At 41.4% G+C, this 21,566-nt stretch overlaps 1 long non-coding RNA gene across 5 annotated transcripts in view; it reads right to left on the bottom strand.

Annotated features, from left to right (window-relative positions):
* Window positions 1–1,010: 1,010 nt before the first annotated feature.
* LOC112989772 (uncharacterized) overlaps window positions 1,011–21,566 on the bottom strand; it is a 97,519-nt gene continuing 76,963 nt past the window's right edge. For all 5 annotated transcript variants that reach the window (XR_010391106.1, XR_010391108.1, XR_003260902.2 and 2 more), the window contains 3 exons: window positions 11,203–11,267; window positions 8,239–8,371; window positions 1,011–2,232 (listed from right to left, as the gene is read on the bottom strand). This is a non-coding gene — a long non-coding RNA (uncharacterized LOC112989772). The remainder of the gene's footprint in view (window positions 2,233–8,238; window positions 8,372–11,202; window positions 11,268–21,566) is intronic.

Genomic DNA, 21,566 nt, shown 5'->3' with positions numbered 1-21,566 from the left:
TTACTTAAACTTTAAAGAGCAGATTAAGACCCTTCCAGCTGAGGGCAGGGGGAAGCCCAACTCCCTGGGAGACACAGCCCAAGAAAGCCCAGCACAGCAAACACGGAGGCCTACCTGCATCAGCCACAGCAGCTCACAAAAAAGAGTGAGGCCCTCTTGCAAATCCGTGCAACTCCTCCCTTAGGCCTGCTCACCAGCAGACTAGCACATGGACTCCACACACCTTCTATTTATAGTCTTTTTACTAATGTTAGCTGAGGCTCTTCACACCCCTATTTGTATAATTAGCTCCTCATCTCCAAATTAATTCCTGCTGAGGGAAAACCATTTCCTCCTCCATTAGCCAATGCAGAATCACCATGCTGGAGCTGGCAGCTGACCCAGGTGGATGGGGGTGAAGGACGGTGACCACAGCTGCTCCGTGCTGGGTGTGAACCTTTCTCTTTGGTGTAAAGAGAACTTTTTGCCATAATGACTAAGGGGATGCAAATGCGCTTTCTCACTGGTGCAATTCTCGTATTTCAAGAGCCCAGTACTACCGTTAGCAATTCCACCCGTAGCACTTTGCAACCTCGGTGCATTACAGGAACGCTGATATCTTTCTTTCTGCAGAGCACGCATGCAGAGCATGGCCAAACTATGGCTGATGTTTTTATTCTATAATAAAACCTTGCTATATATACCAACTGTTCCTCCTCATTCTAGGTGCCTGTCTATCTTTTAGGTAAATATTTTCTCTTGCTGACCTAGTGTCGTGAGCTTCCCCAGTTAAGATTAGTTTGCTAAATCTAGTCAGAGGAATCTATCTGTGCTGATATTCCCTAGCTGCTGATGGCCTCACATTTTGACTGTAACCATGGTGCTGCTGGATTTATCATGGCTGCATGGCACAATGTGTATCTCATTATTCTTTCCTGGCAGCTTTGTATAGCTTTTATTTAGCTGTAAAAATAATTTACATTTCTTGAGCATCTGAATTAAAGATAAAATAGAACTATGACATCGAGGGCTGGAGATTTTATGCAAATTTATTTATAAAAATAAATCACACTACAAAATTACACAAATGTCTTCTACAAATTACCCATCTATTAAAAAATTAAATATTTTGTATCTTAAAAACAATGTCTTAACACATTATATAGTTGCAATGAGAATGGAAACAGCAGAAAACCCAAAGTGAAATTTAGGTCTGTGGGTTGCTGGTAAGATCAGTTATGTGACATGGAATTTTTTCACTTCTACATCACTGACTTGAAATTGCCCTGGGTCAACAGCACACGGTTCTCTTCATCAGCTGCTGCTGCTGACCTGAGAGGAAATTCTGGCTCCACTGATGTCAGTGAAACTCCTGGTTGACTTCACTGGTGCTGAGATGTCACTCTACAAAGTGATGTACGTGAAAAGCATCAACGTGACTAGTCCATCTCATAGTGACCAAGCATCCCCATCACACACACAGCCAGTTGGTTACAAATTTGTATTTCTGCCATCTTTGAAGTAACTTACCCAACTCTTTCCGTGTGCAGTGCACTCCCAGAAACAACCGAGGCCATGAAAAAAGTATCCAAATCTTTCCAGGATCCCAAAGCACGGGAACTGTTTAGCACTTGGTCCAAAAGTTGTGTTATTCAAATATTCTGAAATAACGTTTCTGGAAAGCCCTAACAACTTCCATCTACTTGCAGTACACCAAAACATCAGACATCCAGGTATCTTTTACTGTCTTTCAAGATTTCAGAATGGAATTGGATATATTTTAAAAAGTGGGATACAGGTTATGAGGGCTTCCCTGACTATAAAGCTGCTTTGAGCAAATAATTAAACACAAGTCAATTTGATTTCAAAATAGTCATCGATTTTGAATACAAATATTTCCACTTCATGAAACTTCTCTAAAAACTATTGACACTTTCTTTTTGCTCTAACATCACTCTTTTTTAACTCCTTCAGGTGCTTGGTTATTTTAACATTTTCTCCTCTTACACAAGGTTTCTGCATTATATTTGTGAAAAAACTGTAGTTGTTTTCTTGACTTTCCAATAAATTAATCCATACGTGTTCTCAGCTTTGATCAAGTATTTCAGTATGACAGCTCTTCTGCTTGGTGACAGCGGTATCCAAACCATATCAGAAACCTCTGTCCTTCTCATCCTTCTGCCACCACGAACTCGCCACTGTGCACTTCTGTTCCTGTTGCGCATTGTCCTAAAAAGGGTGGAGAATTATTTCCTAAAAAAAAGAAACACAAAAATATTAACTGGCAACAGACATGCAACAAATCGCCGAATGTTTTCATACTACAAATGAACTCCTGCAAAGATGGGAGAACTGCGCTACTACATTGCTTCTCTTGCTCACTTCAATGCTAACGCAAATTACCACACTCCCAGAAGCAGCACCGCTGAGAACGGATGGTGCAGCGCAACGCGCGCCCGCCAGTACCGCACGCGGAGCAGCCAGCCGGGACAGGCGGGAGGAGCGTTCGTGCCACGCGCCTCCAGCCTCAGCTCCCAACTCTTTCAGCCCAGTCTGTGTTTCTCCATCCACTTTTAACTGCAGATACTAAGGAATGGCTGGTGCCTTGGTGATCTGCTCCTCACTGATCTGCCGCGACGTGGCTCCTCTTTCATGAGTCCCCTCCGCACGCCGAGAAGCGCTTTGTGCAGAACCTCTGCTGAACGCTGCAGGCGATACCATGTGCTTTCTTTTGCTCTCCTTCCATGTGGAGGCCAAATATAACTCTTGAATCAAAAATAACACACAAAATGCCTTCTCCTTTAGTTAGAAAGTAGCTCTGCAGGGTGTTTGCTACACTGAACCTGTGTAAGCTGCATCACCCAAATTTCTGAGCCTCTGCCCATCATACTGGATATAAAAGCATCCAGCAGCACAGGATTTTGTTAAGTCTTGCAGAGCACTTGTAGACAGACAGAAAGTCAGCTGTACTCTCAGGCATGGTAAAATAGTTCTTCAAGTATTTCATGCTAACTGATGTGCAATTTTATTTTGTCTCTTGCCTGCCACAATATGTTGCTTGGCTTTCTCTGCATACAGCTGGGGTGAACCACAGGACAAAACCGCTCCCGATTTGCATTTCTGCCGGCTGCAGATTGCCTGCCATCCTGGGGGAGAGTCCAGGCAGCTGAGGAGTGCTGCTTACCGAGCACCCGAGGAGCTGTTTGAGTTTTAAAGATGATTTTTAATTATAGAGTGGGTGATTCAGCAGTTAAAGTACCGGGAGCAAAAATGATAACCAGAGAGCAACATTTATAAACAAGCTCCCTTCTAAGCCTTGCTCCTTTGCCTGGAAACTGCCATATCAGACAGGGAGGCAGCACTTTCGGGCATGCTTTCCTAAGGGCTGCTCCTAAACATTAAAGCCAGCGATTGCCAGGCTGGTTTGGAAACCCACACCGCTAACCCCTGGGGAGAGTGGGCGCCAGGTTTAGCCCAGGGGAGGACTCCTGTCCCTCAGCTGCTCCTAACCTGGTCTGTCTCTCTCCTTTCGCGGGGAAAGTGGCTGTGCAGAGCCACGCGGTGCAAACCAGCACCGCCATCAACCTGAAGGGTGGCAGGCGAATCCCGCTCCAACATCCCAATTCTGCCCTTCCAGTTCAGGCCACCGATCACGCTGATCTGCCCGCTCGCCTGCTTTCAGTTACTACTAGCCGATACCTCACAACTGCAAAGACCAACTGGGTTGGATGTTTGCTCTGCTTCTTCATTAACAGTTACGACACACTAAGTAAATTTGTTTCTGTGACATGACACATCACAAACACATGTGAAAAATGTAACTGGTTGCATCAAACTAAAATTAGGAAATAACATTAGCTGTCTTTGTTTATTTACTCATGCGAAGTTCAGACCTATCATAAGGAGTCTGAGTGCTGCACTGCACTTCAGAACGGCTGTAGGGTTTTCTCTTGGTTCAGTGCAGACATTGATTCCACTATAATTTATAAGAACTTAGTAAGATTGAAAAACTCGGTCATCTCCTAAATGTTATCACATATTCTACCATTACGGGGCATCTTTACTTGCTTGTAAGAAATGATACCTCAGTACTGCAGTGAGCAACAGATTCGGAAGCACAAGGAATACAGGCTCAGGTAAATATTGCCTTTGAAATTATAATAAACATCACATTATTTTAAATTTGTTGTTTTGAACTTCACCTTCTGAGAAATTATGTAGGATTTTATAGGGATGAAGCCCTGTATTCCAATAGACAAGATTCATAAAACAAGCCTCTGGAATTTACAAGGCTTAGAAATTTTCTACGGGTGGTTTTCACCATCCCACAAAATTCCGTAGAAGAAATGGAACATAATTCTCTATTACAGTCTATGGAACCATCTAAAACACAAATAAAAAGGGTATTATTTCTATACATTCTGGTGGATTAGCAGTGAGGGTGTAATTCTAATTTTATACATTTAGTTTATCGCAGGTATGGTATCTTTTCTAGTCAATTATTGTTCCACCAACATAACCAGCAGATACTGCAGTGTTATGGACAGTCTGATTCCCCAATACCACATTAATCTTGACATCTTAAGAGCAGCAACAATTAGCACAGAGTGAAAGAAAGCTCGTAGCTATTGATGTTCAACTTTGCATCCTGGCTTGTACTGGCCCAAAGATGAGGGCATCTAAACTATGGAGAAGAAATGGGGGGGAAAAAAAAGGAAAGAAAGTGTATGAATTAGAAATGTCATAATTAAGAAGAGACATGTTAACTGGAGACTGGTTTAACGAATATAGAATAGTTTTACATCTCAGGAGGGAGTAATACTGCTACAACCTCAGACAGGGCCTGAGGCCCCAGTCAGCGAGGACTTTATACGCCGAGCTCCCAGCGCAGACAGTTGGATTTAAGCACATGTTTAAGTACGTGGCTGAACAGGGATGCTTTGCTAGATCTCTATAAAAGCACAACCTTCCATTCTCCCAAACCATATGGGTTTGACTTCCCATATGGAGTGACAAAATAAAAATATATTCTAAAAATAGCTTTCAAAAAATGCACTGGCTGAAGGCTGTTTCCTGTGCTACAACTTGATTAGCCTTGTGTTTTATTTCTTCAGCAGCGATTTCAATTTATCTCCGATTTGGAGCATGAAAAGCTGCTTTTACAGTTGTAAGCAGAGGAGAAAAAAGCATCCGGGAAGCAAATATCGAGAGCTCTTCTGGCTTTATAGGAGCTGCAGGAACAGGGAAAATTATTTTAGAGCAGCAGAAAACAAAGTGATATTGGGAGATGATCTATCTTCGTAATCTATATTTACATTCTCTGTTAGACCCTCTGCGAGTGTAAAATGTTACATATTCTGTGCCAGGTAACCTAAAGGAGCCAAAAGGGGTCCGCGAGGACATGCTGTGCAGCAGGAGTCCCCACCAGCCCAGCGCCTGCCCCCATGAGCTGCGCACCGCTCGCGGCCGTGGCCCTGCCGGCTCCTCCTGCCACCCTCCCCTTGGTGGCCGAGTGTCGACTGATAACATCGAATGCAAAGGATTTGGCAGTGCTGGGAAAAAGTTGCTGAAGGTCTAGGCATTCACATTTGGACTCTGTTGGAATTTGTCTTCTTAAAATCATAATCTTTAAAAAAAAATACTGGAAATTTTAAATTCTCTGCCTCTCAAAACAGCACAGTGCCTTAATCCATGTCAAGAAGGGTCAGAGAGCAAACTGGCAGCGAAGCGCCTCGGGAGCTGCAGGCAGCGTCCGGAAACGGGAACTGCTGCCTTGGAGGAGAGGAGCAAGGAGAGGACGGTGCTGGCGGGAGCCTCTTACTGTCGAGTTCTTACATGAAGACTCATGAAACAGGTATCACAGCCACACTGAAAAGGTGTAATTTTCTCTCTCTCAGAGTGGGAGGCAGCAGGGGAACTGCACCATGGCACAAGCACAAGCCGCAAATGGGCCTCCCTGACAGCAACTGGGCTTTGAGCAAAGGGCTGCGCAGCCCTACACTTGCTACGGGGATTTTTTCATTTGGAGTCTGATTCCACAAGTTGTCCCAATAAGAAATATTCAGTTGGGGTCTGATTGATACAAAGCTGCTAGGACTCAAGAGGTTTCCCACGGATGCACAAGCTCTGCTTCTTAGCATTTTAATTTCTTTAATACCAGTGGCAATAAGAGCAAGGATGCCTGTCATTTATTATTCTACACTATACAAGTCTGCCCATATCGTACACATCACTGCAGCTCCGGAGAGCCTGGCAGCATGCTAACACGGGAATCTCAAGGCAAGGTAACCGTTCTGGTCACAGGCATGCATTTCTCCTTATTTGTGTCTTATAAAATACATAGATAGATAGACAGACAAAGATAAGTAAAAACAGTTGTGGCCAACTTACCAGGATAATACAACAAGTCAGGGCATCATTATGTCTTATTTTTACAGCATTTCAGTTTTTCCACATTTGGCAATCTTGCTTGTTTTTATGCAAATAATAAATGTGGATTTTATTCAGGCCTCTGACATTGCCTTAATAATGCACCCACCGGCAGAGCTTTCTATCCTGTTTGTGGGTTAGTATTTGTTGCTGTGGTGACAAAAGTAAAATAAAACAAACAAAAATTTTATTTGATAGAAAACTAGACTCCTCTTGTCGCACCTCGAGGCAGCAGAGCTCCTTAGCACAGAGCGGAGTAACGAGCACTGGTGGAGCTGAGATCTAGACGACAGAGCGACTCGCACCTCACAGTTAATGCAGAGAGAACGAGTAATAAGGAAAGGGCCAGCTCCTCAGCCGGCTGCTTGCACCAGCCACGTATCCGGACCAGGAAAAAAAGCAAGATTGATGGCAAGGACTCCAGCTCTGGATAGTGGTCAGGCGCTCTCAGTCTCCCATCTCCTCCTCCTCTTCCTCCTGGGTATACATCCAGGCAGCAGCTTTAACAGATGCTGACAGGCTGACAGAGTCCGGTTAACTTACTGCGCTCGCTGACACTCATTTCCAAGCTGCGATGCCAGGATGCATGGCAGTTAGAAATAAAGTTCTTTTTTTCTCTCTCTCTTCAGTTTATTAAAGCTTTAGGAATGACTTTTCAAATCTGAGTAAAAGCTCAAGATTTACCCTTAAGACAGACTTCTATAATATCTGTCTAAGAAATATTAAAACCCAAAGTGGGAAAATAAAAGAATATCAAGAGTGGGGAAAAAACTGATCTGTAAAAGCTTTGGAAGAGAAAGAATTAGAATCCAGCTTTTCACCAAAGATTTTATAGGAAACAAAATCACTTAGGAAAAAACTATTTACAAAATTCAAAGTATATGGCATCTGCTGTCTTGGTATAATAAGGGGTAATAAGTAACATCCACAGTCACAAGAAGTTAGTCCAGATACTTCTGTCAGCAAAACTAATTTTGCAAAAAGAATATTTCTTCTAGGAAGAATACTCTTCTTGTTTAAGATTACTTTTTACATTGCTAACAAGTCTCTTACCAGTAGATCGTAAGTGCCTCTTAAGTCAGGAATATGTTTAATGCTCTGAGTGCATTCCTGCAGTCCCTTCTCAGGAAAAACTATTATTGAAGTTCATGAGGATTTTGCCTGAGGAGGTTCACTGCAGGTATTTGATTCTGTGTTTGTAATGTGCATCATTACAGAAGCTGTTAATAATTATTATACAACACCAATCTTCAGAAAGATGATATAGGACTACTCTGACCTTTTTACCTTCCCTTCCATCTAGAAATGAGAGTGTGTTTTCAGTGCTTCATGCCCAGATAATAGGAGAGTCTGTCTGCCTCACAGGATTTGTTAGGTCCTCTAACTTCAGGAATTTGTCCTCCGCTCTTCCAAAAATTATCTGATACATCCTAAACCTGGGACCTACTCAGTTGGACAAATTATTTAAGACAATAAAAGTACAGAAGAATTTAACTTTAATAGCAAAGCAATGGATGGAAGACAAAGGCAACCAAAAGCGGCCCTCCCCAGACAGCACTGAGGGGTCCCACTTCTCTAAATGCTGCAGAGGAGGCAGATTTCCACAGGAGATGCTGGAAGATATGGGGCTGCGCTCTCTGACGGCGAACAAGAGGAGGAACTGCACGAGGATCTGGTATGGGAGACAAATGGAGAGCAAAAACTTTCTGACAAGTCACCAGAACAATCTGAACTGTGAAAAAGTCTCTATCGTCCCCTCAAAGATAAATCCAATTACATCAGCTACAGCTGAAGTTAATGACAAGCCTTAAGCTCATTTTGGCACCTCACCTGTACAGTCAAGGACCATCTGTCCTCCACGAATGTGCGTCTGTATGCTGCTGCTGTCAGACTGCATTGGTGCTGAGCCGCGAAAATGCCAGTCTTGAACAAGAAAGGCCCAATGATACCCTCTTCTGTGTTGCTGGGGAAGGAAAAAGAACAAAAAGTGCTTTTAGATCTAGTAAGAATTATACAACTGACAATTGGTAACACCTGTGTGAAACAATAAGCTGCTGGGAGGGAGACTATTGTCAAATATTGCCAGCCGACCTAAGCAGGCATGGGTGTACGAGAAAGAGGAGGAGAGAGGGCCCGTAGCCTTCGCTTAGCACAGCACACACCCAACGTCACACGATGGAGCCGAGGACGCACAGCCCTTCATTGCCGCGGCTGGATCCGAGCCACAAACACTCCTGCGAGAGGCAAGCCGCTGATGCGCACCGTCGGCACGTCCGCTTGCTCCGTGCCGCTTCCCGCAGAAAGCCCCACAAACAACCTGCCCCTGAGAGCTTCCCGCAAAATAAATACGGACTCCTAATTCCAACACAGTAATGCTCACTTTTGCAAAGGAAATATTTCAATGATGAAGAAAAAGGATGAGCCTCTAGCTTGGGATATTTCTGGGCAATTCTCTGATTTCTTTGTGCATAGGCAGCTCACTGAAAAATAGAGATTAGAGGTATCTCTATTGAGTTTGTGCATTATGAGAAGGTATCTGACAAATTTAAAAATCTAAATCCGCACCTAGAAAAGAGGTATTAATTCCTCACTTTTCTCTATTCTTTGTTCTAAAGGCTTCGTGACAATTCATGTCAAAGAGCTAAGTAAATATTTTCTTGCACTTTGTAGAAGATGATGTCAGGCAGTGATGGAAGTGAAATACTGACTTTATATAACTGTTTGTACCTCAGATAGAATTGACTCATTTTGTAAGATTATAGAAAATGCATTCTGTGATTATATATGCCCCTAGAGGCCTTGTGGAGGTGAGATTATGCATCGCACAATGTTATTTTATCAGGAAAAAAATGGACTAAGTAAATAAAAAATCTGCAGGATGTGACTTCATCATGCACTGTCGACATCTGCTTATATGATTTAAAGGATGTTACTATGAATATTATAGTTGCTAATGTAAATGATGAAGAAATCATAGGTCAATCATATAATAATAAATATTAGCATAGGTTTCCCAAGGCCAGAAATGGCTGAAATTGTGATTGGAATTATGATTTTAGTCTTGAATTATATGATACTGAAAACACTTTGGTCGCTGCTGCCTTCCTGGAACTGTTCCATTAAAGCCAGACAGATATGTTCTCCAATCTTTCTTATTCCAGAAATAACGTCACCTTTTCATAAGGATTATTTTTCTTTTATCCACATAGGCACCTACCTCATCTTGCACCCTGTGCTAAGTGATGACAGTAGAGCGGTAGGCTGAGCTGCACACGGTCGGTCCCTAGCCATTGCCACACAAGCCTGGGTGTTGGTCTAACTACGCAGCATCCTAGCGCTGCCATCTAGCTTAGACGCTTGCAAGTAGGGCAGAAAAGGAGGTGCACCTTTGCAAAGCCTCCTAACTCCGTACCGTGGGCACAAAACAAGCATCTAACCCAGCACTCAGCCGCGAGCCACTTTCCTCTTAAACACCAAAATAAAGTGCTCTCAAAATGTGTTAATGCAATAGATGATATATTACGTTTGATGGTCCAAACAATTTGGTTTAAACTGACAAAGTAACTGAAACTCACGGCACTATTTATGACCCCGCTGAATTACCCTGGACATACAGGAAGGCACAAAAAAAACGTGGCTGAAGCTTTAGCATAATTCATTTGGGAGTTATCTGGCAATACCTTATACAGCAAAACATCACTGCAGCCAGGCTGGCACTGCAAAGCAAACGCTTTCTTGGTTTTTAGCCCAAAGCCTTGAATAAACCCAAAAGCTAGGCCATGAACTGGGAGTTGCTTGTTTGTAAGAAATTATGCCTAGAGCTCAGGGACTGGCCTGAGAGACCTTCCCCCTCTGCTGTGCAGACGCCAGGGGTATCTAAACAGCTCCTGTCTCTCCCCCTCTAATCATTAGAAACTGGATCTTAAGAGGGTGAAGAGGCTGCTCGTCACTTTAAAGCATTACCTGTCATTTCTTCCCCTGCTTCCCTGGCTTCCTACAACCGGCCCTGCATTTAAGGCTGCATGAATTTGTCCCAGAGCAGTCTGAAAGTCAGAAGCTGCAACACGAAAATATTTTAAGCGATAGCAGTTCTTGGGTGATTACTGTATTACCTGGGGATTCCTGCCAACCAGAGCATAAGGGGGGCTTTGGAAATGCTGTAAAATCGTATTTTTACAGGGAAAAATACCCACAATATAATCCCATAATCCTATCTGAATATTGTGGTGGTTTTCCTTTAATGCTTGTTACTACTTACTGATGGCTAGTTCATAGTTAAATGGCCATGGTCTATCTGTTGTCTAATCCTGAAACACTCCATACAAAGAAATCTAGATATTCCATGAGTATTTTAGCAGAGTTACACAAAAGTCTAAAATTAGGTCATAAATTATATAATCTTGCAAGGAAACAACAAATTTAATGACTATGCCAAAGCAAAGATAAAAGCCGAGGAAGGAAATAGCATCTTTCTCATTAAATATTAAGGAACAGATCCTTCAAACCTTTCTAGTGATGAACTCTGTGGGAGTCTGGCATCTGTATTTGTGTATATTCTATAGAATATGCTTAAACGTCATATACAAGTACTAAATGTGATTTAGGGAGGACGCACATAATAAGTATATTTATAATGCATAAATACACTCCATCAAGACCAGAGAAGGTGATTAGTGACAGGTTCCTAAGAGGTTTAATCAGATATTGTGATGGCTTATTTTTAGTGTTGCTCCAGAAGGGTTTTTAATTATAGGACACTCAGAGCAGGTAGAGGCATCTCTTTTTCACACTTACAGAGGCAGCAGATATCACAGACTTACAGATCAGCTCTGTTCATTCTCAGTGGGATTCAAGAAACTCTGTAAAAGAAGAAAGATTACTAGGTTACAACAATGGATTTGACAATTCTATGCAACCTTTGAATCTCTTCCCTGATGCTACTGTGCAGTAGTCTTTCTTCTAACCTTATACAAGACAAATCGCTTTTTCATGATTTGATCTATTTAAACTAATACAGGGGTGAGATCTCGTGCATATTCCCCTTAAAAGTTTTACACAATTCCTCCGGGACTGATGGCCCACACTGATGTCCTCGGTATGTTAATTAGGCTGAACAAGAATCTCTGATGGAATATGCCAGATAGCGCTCCTGTCCTTGCTGTTGTCAAAGCTCCTCTGATAACCACGGCCGTTTTTTCAAAGATTTAAGTCATCTGTGGATTGACTATATAATCCGTGTTCTGAAGCCTGGGAAAACTGCTGTTGATGCCCTTGGCAAATTCTTATCCTAAAAAGGCATGAAAAAGAGTACCAAGTAATTTCAATTCCATAAAATATATTAAATGCATCACACAGGTATGTAAATGGGAAACTCCACAACTGTAATTTGCCCATTTAGAGCCTGATCTAAAGGCTATAAAAGTTAATTTGAAATCTTTTCATTGATTGTAATGGGCTTTAGATCAGGCCCATATTATTCTCTGCATATCGTGTTTGTTTCAGTGCAATACTGCATTTATCTAAAACATGAATTATGTGTATTATAAAACATACAGATCCACAGCCTATTTTACAAAGACAAACCTTGTGAAGTTAACTGAATTTAGCAACATATGTAAAATCTAAAAACCAAAAGAAACTGTCCCAAGTAATGCTTACATTTCTAAAATGTGAGATAAAAAATGGGGAGCCCTTCTTTTCATTATATACTAATGCAGTATCAATGTATTTTAAACGTCACAAAATCCAAACAGAATTTCTCATGATTTCTCATCTCTGACTGCAGTAGTTCACCAAAAAAATGACAAGCAAATGATTCAAAAGCTCTTGAAGAAGCAGCATTTTTTTCTAATTTGCACAGAAGAAAAAAAATATTGCAGCGCACATTGAGCAAGGGATAACAGTATTACAGTCGCTGCATGGAGAATTTAGCCACTCATAATTCTAAATCCTTCTCAAACACGTTATTGCTATGAGGTGGCTAATACCAGCCTCTACACAACAGGGCTCCCATAGCATTAACCATGAGAGATAGGCTTCCAGAAAGAACCTATAGCAAAGTAATTGTAAATCTCTAATGATGCATAAAACCAAGCTGAATCGGTCCTGAATTCTCAGCATAAAAGAAATGAACCATCGGAAGAACCAATTGTGGTGGCACTATAACATACCCCAGTGTGGAAACTGTTTATGGTGTTTGCTGCAGTGAAAATATTCCTACTAATATGCAAGCAATACGAATTCATTAAAAATGCCTGAATGATACAACTTCTCATGATACCATGTGTGACATGAAAAACAAATCATTAGCCAAAAGAAAATCGGATGTGTACCAAAACAATTTGCTGTCTTCTTTCTCAGTCATAGCCAGTATTGTGTAGAACAAATTCAGTGGGGTTTGCATGTTCGTAAATCAACATTACAGGACTTGCATTATGATACGGTGATTCTGAAGGGCAGGTAGGACCTTACAGAGCTGGGCTGCAGTGGAGCTTTACCCCACCAAAACCACCTGTCTCTCCCCGGAGGTGCCGACGTCCTGGCGTTGTTCAGGGCACACTCTGCGCTGCCTCTGACCCAGGCTGGACGGCGCGGGAAGGGGAGCAGCCTCCAGCCTCATCCCCTTCCCTGGCTTTGCTCACTCGTGGGAAAGCCCGGACGGGAGCCGGGCTTCGAGGAGCAGCACTCGCGTGGGTGGTGGCACAGCCACATCCGGGCAGGGCTGTCCCTACCAGCGTGCCAGTGTAGACCAAAAACCTCCCGTTTTCTCAATTCCCACTGGCTAAGCGGCCAATAAAATATTTACATCTGTAACTAACAAGACTATTTAATTCATTAATGATGCAATCCAAAAACTGTAACAATCAACCCAGCTCATTCCAGCAACCTCGGTGCACAAACCTGGACCTTCACCCATTAATCCACCGCTGTCTGCGGCAACGTGCTCCAGGAGCATATCAGATTGATTATCCGAGAGACCAGAAATCACTTACTCATGCACAGACAGGGACAGGCAGGCAGAGGCAATGCAAGTTTCACCATGCAGCTTTACCCACGGGCTTCGCAGGGCCATAAACAAGACTTTTATTTGAGATGAGAAGCTAGTTTTACTTTTGCGTCTAGAAGATCCTAAGCTTTTTCTAGACACTGCCTAGAGGTGTTGCATGGGATGACACTTTTCTAACGCCGGGGCACCTGTCCACTGAGAACTAGACTGACAATACCGAAACTGTTGTTTTTGTTTGTTTTATCATTTCACAACTCTAAGAGCCAGACATCTGAAAGCTAGGATACATCACCACACTGTGTCAAAATCAACAAATGCACAGATTTGAAATCTGCATATGTGGACAAAAATAGGGTATATCTGAAATTAATTAAAATTTCTAGGCACTACTCAGAGAACAGTATTTATCCATAATAAGCATGCATTAATATATATCATATTTAGTGCATGGTTTTCTGTGAAGGTGCAGTTTTCAAGTCTGAGGTAGGAAACGAAAGCTTAGCAGTGACTTTTTTATTTTAAAAAGCATTTTTAAGAATTCTCACATGAAAAATAAGAAGTAAATGTCACTGATTTAAAGCCAAACTGAACTGAAAGAATACGCAAGTGACCCCCCAGGGCTTTCTGCAGTTGCAATTGCAGCTAGGTGCATTACAGACTGCAGTTGCAGTATATGACGTACCATAACTACGTACACGTGTTACAGCATTCTCATAAGCCCTGCAGAAATTATGGGAAGAAAAGCGAACCAATTTTGTGGGGTATTTAAAAATAAGTAATACTGGTCTGACTCTGTTCCTACTGCAGTGAATGAGATTTTTTAACAGTGACAGCAGTAGAAAAGCAGTCAGGATAAAGATAAAAGGTGAAGAAATTAAATTTCCCTATTAGTTTAAGCATCCTCCTTGCACATATATGTAACAACAAAGTAATGGAGGAACAGATGAAAGAAGGGCAAAGCAGTGCAGACACGAGGGTGAAATGAGCTAGTTCACACTGCTATAAACTTCACTCACACTGGGGAGCTGCTGGCACCATGAGCATCCTTTCTATTTACTTCCATGTGAGGGGTCTTACCCTGTGTAACAGCCACCAACCACCTCTCCAGGTTTCAGCCACAAACTAAGAGCTAAGCTTTGTCCACTTGTGCTGGGGCAGCAAGGAAAAGCAGGAGCAAAACTGCCCACGGTGCACAGCCAAACACGCACAAGGCAATGAGCTGCCCCCTCTCCACCCCCAGCACTGCAGAGGCTCGAGAGCTCCACACACCTCTGAATTTTGGGCAGCATACAAGCTGCCCCAAAAATAAGCATTTGCCCTGCTCCTTTCTCTATCACACACCCAGATCAAGTAACTTTGAGAAATGTAAGAGAAGCTGGACAGTCACTCCTAGATTTCAAAGCCCTGGAAGTTTTTGCGGGTGTTCATTTGGAAAAAAAGTCCAAACTACTTAACCCATTGCCCCCCTAAGTGCTAGCAATGATACTCCATTTGACACCTCTATATTCAGAAGTTCCTCAATTTTTTCCAATCAAATCAGATCAGCTCTAATTAAATACAAACAAGAAACTAAAGTGAGATGACTCCTTTACAGGTGCCTACATTGATTAATAGATAAAGAATTCATACCTCCACCAAATTAGTTGACAAACTCTACTGTAATTTATTCCTTGCACATGAGAATCTGTAGCTCAGTGTGCTCGCATCAAGACCGAGCTCCAACTCCCTCTGAAGGCATTTTGTGCTGATTGGCTGCACCCACCGGGTATTTACATCCCACAAATCCTGTCCTCACATTCAAAGTTCCTCAATATGGCTTTCAGTTTAAAATAAAGAAACAATGATTATTCCTGCATAGAATACCATTATCCGTGAATCAGGTAGGCAATGCTGGCAGTTGCAAAAGAGCCACGTTATTTCTTGGTGAACTGTTCTGTTGGTTTTCTTTTCCCTTTATTTTCCCTTGATGTTTTCCTGCATATTACCCTGCTCTGGAAGACAGCAGCAAGTGGAACTTGGTTTCGCATATGGACTGGATTTTGCTGCAGCCGTGCACGTGTCGCTTCAAAATCAGGCTCTTCAACCCTGCAGCTAACCCAGAACAGGCCTGTCCACTAAGCAGTGCGTTGCAAGGAGAGCAGGACCCTCCCTGTCAGTCCCCAGTGAGCTTCCCAAGGAAATTCGGGAGGTCAGTATTGACTTCAGTTCAGAGAGACTTGGCTTCTCTGCCCGCCTGCCTGCTCTCTGCCATGCTATGCCAAGGCGTGGACCATGGCAGCTGACCAGGAGAACCAAAGCTGAACTCTGCTGCCCACGAAAAGGGAATTAGACCTGGGACAGAGACACCACTCTGCCATGGAAAAGGGGCAAAGCTGGGATATCCAGGTGGAGTAAACCCCTTAAAGAGGTGGGCTTGGAGGATCCAAGGCTTTCCAGGGGTCTGGCACAACTAGCGTGTGCAATAGCATCATGATTAACCAAGAAATGCTCCTGGGCTGGAGCCATTCAGAGATGGGCTCATATATTTGGAGATGGGACTGACTAAGATTATTTTCAGTGAGTTTATTTTTTAGAATAATACCGCCCAGGTTTGGGTATGAACCAGCAGCTGGCAGGATGTATATGTGGTTTAATCTGACTCATTGATTACTCTGCAGCTCAAATTTTGCGAGGGGCATCCAGACCTTGAGATGGATATCCCTGTGTTATATAAATGGAAATCAATAAATCTATTCAGAAAAACATAATTTCATTTTGCTTCTTAATCACAAATTGAGATACATGCATTTCTCCCTTCCCATTCCTCCCTGACTTAAATATATCCTGTGTTATATAAGTAATTGTTTTGAACCCACCCTAGGACACAGTCAGAGACATGACTCCAATATTATCAGTAAAACAAAGCAAAACAGTTCCATGTCCCTGCTGAGTTTGTATATACACTCTTAAATGAGCAGATTCTCTCATTATTCACTCTGATCTGGTCATTGCATGCTTAGTCACAGCTGCCACAACAGGTGTCCAAGCATCCTCCACCCTTTGTGTCACCAAATTTGCTTTCTAGAGTTTGTTGTCAAATTCCTCTGCTGCCTTTCTAGGGTGGCTTTGCTGTTCTCTCAACAGTGGCTATTCCCAGGTTCAACTTTGCAATTACTTCTGAAATCATCCAGGGCTGGCGGACTTTGGATGCAACAACTCTTCATCTTAAGCACCAGTTTTTCCCTACAATCTGGTATGCATCATCTCATCACACGAAACCAGTTTATCCATTAGCTTTGGCCATTCTGTTTTTGCCTGGGTCTTTCTCAGTTGTTTCTGAAATCTCCAGTGATCGCTTCTCCTAACAATTGCAATCTACAACCATGTATTGTAGAAAATATGTGTGACCTATACAGCATTTGGGATCTGACTCCTTCACTAGACCTGATTATCTTCCCTTATGTCAAACAACATCATGAGTTTCCACTGACTTCAGGGTTGCTAGATGAGGTCATGCCCTGGGACATACATTGTATTTAACATTAAAAATTCTTTGGAATTAACATTTATGGCCCCAAATACCCTCATCTGTTCACTTTTGCTTCTTTAACATCCTTGAGCAGTGGTTTGGGGCTCCCAAAATTCATTATGGGCTGTGGGACTGCTCCTGCCCAAGGCCCTTTCCTCTTACTGTAAATGTAGGTACTGCATTTTCCCACTGAGCCTACCACTCACCGAGGACCTTTTGCTGTTGAAAGCCTGGGAGTTCTTAAATTATCAGCAACGAACCATTGTGCATTAACAAAGTTTACCTGATACAATATTATATCAAACATTTCTTATTCTGTAACAAATGCTTTCTTAGCTGGAAGCAAGTCTCCTCTGACATTAAAGTACCTCTGCATAAAGAGACAATTTTATATGATTTTTTGCTATTGTCTTCAAAGAATATAGTATAGTTTGAGGGCAAAATATCCACAATTCAACCTCTTCTGTGTTTTGTAGGCACCAAAATTTAGGGCCTGATTTCCATGGTGCTATAATCCATCGGTCTCATTGATTTGCAAAGTCTGGTGAAGGAGAAACTAGAGTAAAAGCCAACTATGTAACTTACATCGATCCCCTGAAGTACTAAAAAGATTGGGCTAAAATACTACAGCAGAGGCTTTCTATAATTTCACTTCAATAAAATTACACAGGAGCAAGGAAAATATTCAGCTTTTGATTCACAGAACAAATAGATTCAATACAGCACTAATAGCATGTAGTTTGTTTTTTCCCTAAAAACCTACAGTGCGGGGATAAGACATGCATTTACGGCTCAGGTTTGATCCCTTTCAGATCAAATTTTTTTTAGCATACACTTACAGTACTGCCTTCCCTGCCCTACAGCATAGCATAACATCTCTATAGCAATTATAATTGCTTACATGGACATACAGTATTACAAAGATCTTTAATGCATCTCCCCCACTTTTAATGCAACTTATTAGCTGACAACCAAAACAAGAGGCAGTATCATGCATTTACTCAGATTCCTACTGGCCACCTACAATGTAAAGAATTCATCCTCTATAGTGTCACACTTTACAGTTCTTTGGACATATTAATTGTTTAACATGTGGTAAATTTACTGAAATTCTTGCTGCCTTAAAACTGAATAGAAAATTCATTTCCTCTCTTTGCTTATTTTTTCCTTGTTTCCTGTGTTACTTTAAAAGCAAAGTAATTACTGTTGACATGTTCTTCAGAGGGTTTTGCTACTCACTCTCACTTAAGTGTCCAACAGTAACAGTTTCATGATCAAGAAGGCAGGGGACTGTCTGCAGCTCCCGGAGGATTTCAACTCCTGTTTTGAAACTTCCCAGAATGGGAAATCTCGATGACTTTAATTTGATCACTTGCTAAATCAGAATGGCAGCAGCTCATCTCCTTTGCTACATGGGGCGAGTCTGACCATTACATACTGATCTTAAAGAAAACATAAATCTACAATAGATAAAAGGAAATGAAGAGAGGTGAACAGTGATTTGGGGGCGGGGGGACTGGAAGCCAGTGGACTCCAAAATCAGTAGTGCAGAGAATGTGAAGGAAATGAGCTGGGTGATAGCTGCCTCTTACCTCATTCTAATTGCTTTAATTTATGGCTTTACTTAACTTACTTTTTCCAGAAATCATTGGACAAAATAAAAGAAACCTTGAGGTGTCAGATGTTTCTTCCTCTATTCCTTGTCTCCTGAACTGCAACTCATCAGCAGACAACACTTAAAAAAAGGCAACAGGATAAAATCACTCCCATGTGATAGAAAGCAAGAGTTTTGAACTGACTTTCCATTTCACACTGCATTTCTATAAATGTAAAAGCTCAATGTTCCATATTATTAACCTCCTTCTATTCAAGGATCCGGAAAAGGTGGCTGTGTCAGCGACCCAACCTAAAGTTCAAGACCCTTACGGATGAAGCGATATTTTAGAGCACAATAACTACACAAAATCCTTATCAAAGACTGTCACAGAGTTGGAATTACCAGTGGTTATCAGTCAATAATTGTTAGAGTAACTGATGGGTAAGCGGCAACCCTTCACATGCAATTCTTCTGTGGGAATGAGAAAAGCAGCTGGAAAGAATTCATAACAAGAATCTTGTAGAGCTCAGAGAAATGTGATGTATAAACAGATTATTATTTCCTGTGGATACTGATGATAAATGAACTGGATTTGGTATGTCTAGGAAATATCACTACTCTCTAAGCCATCTGAACTCCCTGTGGTTCAAAGTAAAAATCTTTCCTGTAACTTATGAGAACTCAGCATAAAGCAAGCACTAAATATCTGGGTCACCAGAAATAAAAAGTTGAAAATACCTCTTACGTGCTTTTTATTCAGTTAATCTTTTCTGCAAGTTTTTAATGCAATGACTCATTGATTATTGCAAGGGGTGCTTTATAGGGCAAATTAATTTATATAAGAGAAACAGTAAGAAGTGCTAAGTAGCCAGACAAGTAAACAAAATGCTAAGTGTGTTGGTCATCTGGCTGAAAGGCAGCCCCAGGGGATTCCCATTTCTGTAAATCAGCTATTCCAGTGAGCACTACTAATACCTGCACTTCTCTTTCCTGATCTTTACTTATGCCTACAGCTTTTATAAAGTATGAAAAATCCAAATCGAAAAAGCAAAAATAATCAAGACTCTATTCTTTTGTCAGAAAGGAAGTTACCTATAAGATGATGATAGCTAATTATACGAGAAAACATAGAGTAAATGGGTTTTCCATTTAATTTAAAGAAAACTTCGATTCAGAGCATGGTCAATCGGTTCAGTGTAATGAATGGTATTTCTAGTACGACTGCAAAGCAGGAAGAGTAGAAAACCTATGTTTATGGTTAAACAGAGAAAAGGCTGATGTTTGGAAAAGCTGGCTGTATCCACCAAATTAATGTTAAGATGCTTTTATGGGCATGGGATATATCTAAAGATATTACCTGGCTTTTCACAGTGCCTACAAAAAAACTAAATTCTAATGAAACAGACATCAAAACATGGAACACACAGTGAAAACAGAGATGAAAAAGGAGCCCACATCCTCCTTGGCACATCTCCGGTTCTTCTTTAACTGAAGTCACGCAGGGTATATACCAGCGTATTTATGAACTCGGTTTACCAGTTCAGTCAGCAACAAATAAGGTTGCAGCTGCCCTTCAAGAGCTGCACACAAGGGGAGAGCTACTTTAAAGAAACAATATAATTCCTCGTGAGCTTACATTAAGACTAGTCACCTTGCAAATTATCTTGGATCACAGAAGACTTTGCACCACTAAAAGTATTCAGGAGATGGTGGAATCATAGCTTATGAAGAGCCCAGCCTCCCTGCAGTAACTGAATTGCACAAATCCAGAGTAAATGTTACCTCATATTTTGACCATACATGTAGCTACAGCACACAGGTATATCTTAGATCCTGTAATGGTTTTCAACACTGGGAAGAGTTCCTATCATGCTCATCTTTATGCAATAAGGATATAATACATTCTAAGGCTGTTTATCTGCATTAGTCTCATTTTATCTCTGTGAGACATGCCCTTTGTTGTTGACATCCTTGAAAGCAGAATTTTAGACTTTTGCTAGAAATACGCCATGAACATCAAGGAATGGTAACAGCCACCTCAGTTTGCAAATAAATATTTCGTATCATAGAGAAAGAAAAAAAAAGAATACCTTTATACACGAAAACTTTCCTAGAAATCACAATACCTCTAAGAAGGGGAAGATGCTAAATTCAAAAAATAAATTGGTCATTCAGATCTAGCCCGAAAGGTGCTATTAATTCATTTCACACTGCAAACCTCTAGGGACAACAGCCACATCTTCCACTGTGCAACTTGTACAGTCAAACTCCAAGCACATTGATGGTACTCACCAAGCACTAATAATACAAGACAGCCTGACTAAGGAAACTGAGACACGATGACCTTGGATAGAATAACTTCCATTTATGTGAGATACTTCTTACAGTAATGGACAGTTATCAGGCTACATAAAAACTGAATTAGAAACAGCAATTTGAAATATGGCATTTAAAAATAACATGGAGTTATTTCATTCCCTGGAGATCACTGGTTTCCCGAACAACTGGATGGATGATAATAAGCCATTGTGCATTCTTTTCCGCGTGTCACTGACCTAGCCCCAGTGGTGTCTGTGATACTTCTGTGGGAGGCTAATGCTGGTGGGTAGATCTTCAGCTGGAGTAATTCAGCCCTGCTCGCTGCATCAACATAAAACAGGCAGAGATCATCTTCCAGTGGAGACACACGAAACTCAGAAAGTTTCATTTGTTGATTTGAATAAAAAGAGAAAGAAAGATCCCTTTGCAACATCAACAAACAGGTAAGTAGGAACATACCCACAAATAGGAATTTGGGGATGACTTCAAGGACAGGAATTTGCTTGTTTGACCACATGTAAAGATTTCAAGGCCGAATTCTGTGATGAATGCATGAATTTTAATTTTTGACCTGGGACTGATTATATGATGAATTTCAAATGGCTGATGTCACACAGTTTTTTTCTTAGTTTGTTTGATTATTGCAACTGAGTGTGTGGTGAAAATATTCACAAAAACAGCTGCATAATGTGTTATTATTACATTGGTAAAATACTTTTAAAAAGTTT

The sequence above is a fragment of the Dromaius novaehollandiae genome, chromosome 11 (assembly GCF_036370855.1).
Source record: "Dromaius novaehollandiae isolate bDroNov1 chromosome 11, bDroNov1.hap1, whole genome shotgun sequence".
NCBI classification, from domain to species: Eukaryota; Metazoa; Chordata; class Aves; order Casuariiformes; family Dromaiidae; genus Dromaius; species Dromaius novaehollandiae.
The sequence above is the reverse complement of the archived record's forward strand: the minus strand, read 5'-3'. Positions and strand labels throughout refer to the sequence as shown.